Raw genomic sequence first — 3,009 nt, 5'->3', positions numbered from 1 at the left:
TCAAAAGCAACCTATAAGACTTATGAATGAATTTTGTTTCTGGGCATGCAAATCAATTCATTAGGACGTAATCATCCCTCTATTCGATACCACTACACCCAAATCAACATCAACAAATCAATCAGAAACACCGCAACCTAAGGGATTAAGTTATATGAATGCAAATACAACTATATGGAACATAATAGCATGAAAAAATATGCAAACAAAAATAATCTAAATAACAAATCATGCAAACATATGAATGAGACTACAAATAAACTATAAATAAACATGCGATATGAATCTATATGGACACACACAAACTACTAATCCTTACATTATCACCCTCAAACTTAAAATTTTCAATGTCCTCATTGAAGGTAATAATAAGGATACAAGGCATACCTAGTTAGCGGGAGGATCACTCTCTTCGGGTGGAGGATCAGGTGGCCAATCAACCTCGACACCAGTGTCTCAGAAAATAGTACCGAGAGCGTGTGTTAAACCTTCAGCAAAACGTTAGTGGATGTCATGCATGGCCTCAATATGTCGAATCAACCTTCTATAATGCGCATCACCAAGACCACATCTATCAACTGTCTATGGTGTATGAGAGGGACCATCTGTAAGCATGGGAGAAACCGTTCGTTCACCCTTTAGATTATCATGGATATATTCCAACTCCTTGTCAGGGGGTGCACCTAAAAATGCATACCTCAAATGATCTAGCATCGGTTTGAGCCCAAGTATGGGAGCTTCTTCAATAGATGGCTCAAGACGCCCCCGAGGAATCTTCAGCTCTGCTAACCCAAGAGAATCGAATGGCATATCCAACTTCCACTTCCATGGAGGTGCATTCAAAACCTGCAGTGGGTCTGCTCCTTCTTCATCTTCAATAACTGATTCCCCTATTAAGGATCTCTCTAAGGTATCTGACTTTGGCAATTGCTTAAGCTCTGAATACATGACAAAGTCGACCCGCTCTACTTTAAAGCACTCCTTTTTATCTTTGGGTAACTTTGTTTCCTTGAACACATTAAAAGTGACCTTCTGATCTTGAACCTTCATCGTCAGCTCTCATTTTTGCACATTGACATAGTCCGGCCTGTATCCAAGAATGGTCTTCCCAAGATGATGGAAATCTTCTCATCTTCCTCGAAATCCAGAATTAAAAAATCAGCAGGGAAGATGAGTTTTTCCACCTTGACCAAGACATCATCCACTATACCTCGTGGATAAGTGATGGTCCGATCGGCTAACTGTAAGGACATGTTTGTCCGTTTTGGTCCAGGCAAGCCAAGTTTCTTGAAGACGGACAAGGGCATCAGATTGATGCTAGCTCCCAAGTCACACAAATATTTATCGAAAGAAAAATCGCCAGTGGTACAAGGAATAGTGAAGCTTCCAGGATCTTTAAGCTTCAGAGGCAATTTCTGTTGTAGCATAACACTGTACTCTTCCGTTAGAGCAACGGTTTCCAGCTCCTCAAGCTTTAAATTCTGAGACAGAATACCCTTCATGAACTTAGCATAGCTCGGCATTCATTCTAGAGCTTCTGCAAAAGGTCTGTTGATATGCAGCTTCTTGAAAACCTCCAAAATTTTGGCAAATTGCTTGTCAAACTTATGCTTTTGAAGCCTTTTAGGATATGGGGGAGGCGGATAGCCTTGTTTCTCCCATGTATTCTGCTAAGGAGTAGTGTTTTTAGCAGAATTTTTCTTCGTTTCCGCTTCGCCATCCTTTTTCACAACTGAATAACCAATTTTTTTCACTTTCTGAAATTGGCAAGGGCACGGGCGCGCTGCTATAGGGCGCATGCGAGCCTGAATTCTGGATTTGTTTTTCAGAATTTTTGTTATCATGATTTTGAGGGCTAGCGACCATTCCAGACCTCAAGATGATTGCATTAATTTGTTCTTTGACTTCCCTCTTGCCTGGATTAGCTTTTGTATCCTACGAAGAGTTCCTTAAGGTCGACTCAATAATGTATTGGAAATTTGCCCTGTTTGGTTCTCCAAAGTCTTGATTGAAACTGCTCGGCTTTTGCACATAAGCCTCAACTCCTCCAATTCAGATTTTTCATTAACGGATGTACCTGGACCTCCATGAGATTGTTGTTGCATTCCCCGTGGATGAAATTGCTGCCTTGGTGCATACTGTTGCTAAAAATTATGAGGATTGAATTTCTTATTTCCAAACTGCTAGTACGGTTGTTGTATTGCATTCTGATTGTTGCTCAAATTGAAGTTCGGATGATTATGGTTGTTAGGATGGTACGTAGAAGGAACTAGCTGCTGCTGCCTCCAAAAGTTACTCACAAACTGAGCTGATTCACAAGATATAACACAATGCTCCATCGCATGCGCACCTTCACACATCTCACAAATACTGGCTATCTGAATAACTCCATAGTTGGCCAGAGAATCAATTTTCATAGTAATCACCTTTAGCTGAGCAGTGACAGTTGTAGCTATATCCACCTCAAGAACTCCTGCTATATTGTTCTGTGGCATTCTCTGGGTTGGGTTCTGAGATTCATTCACAGCCATCATCTCGATCAGCTCATAAGCTTCCTCATAGCTTTTAGCCTATAGAGCTCCACCTGATGCTGCATCGAGCATAGGTCTTGACTCTGCTCCTAAACTATTATAAAATCAATTGATCACCATCCAGTCAGGCATTCCATGGTGAGGGCACACCTAAGCATCTCCTTGTAGAGCTCCCATGCTTCACATAAAGATTCACCTGATTGCTGCACAAATTGAGTAAGAGCATTCCTGATTGTAGTTGTCTTTGTCTTAGGGAAGAATTTAGTGAGAAACTTTTGAGCAAGATCTTCCCAAGTAGCAATCGAACCAGCTAGTAGAGAGTGTAACCAGCCCTTAGCCTTATCCTTCAGAGAGAATGGGAAAAACCTCAATTTTACAGCAACTTCAGAGACATTGTTGAACTTAAAAGTGTCACAGGTCTCAATGAAGACCCTAATATGCATGTTGGGATCTTTTGTTGGATCACCCCCAAACTGAA

General features: G+C 41.1%; 1 non-coding gene across 1 annotated transcript; it reads left to right on the top strand.

Moving 5' to 3' along the window:
- Window positions 1-2,661: 2,661 nt before the first annotated feature.
- Window positions 2,662-2,767, top strand: LOC141703696 (small nucleolar RNA R71). The gene has a single exon (XR_012567641.1). It is a non-coding gene; the product is annotated as a small nucleolar RNA R71 (small nucleolar RNA).
- The last annotated feature ends 242 nt before the right edge of the window (window positions 2,768-3,009 follow it).

Source organism: Apium graveolens, unplaced genomic scaffold (assembly GCF_009905375.1).
Source record: "Apium graveolens cultivar Ventura unplaced genomic scaffold, ASM990537v1 ctg700, whole genome shotgun sequence".
NCBI classification, from domain to species: domain Eukaryota; kingdom Viridiplantae; phylum Streptophyta; class Magnoliopsida; order Apiales; family Apiaceae; genus Apium; species Apium graveolens.
The sequence above is the reverse complement of the archived record's forward strand: the minus strand, read 5'-3'. Positions and strand labels throughout refer to the sequence as shown.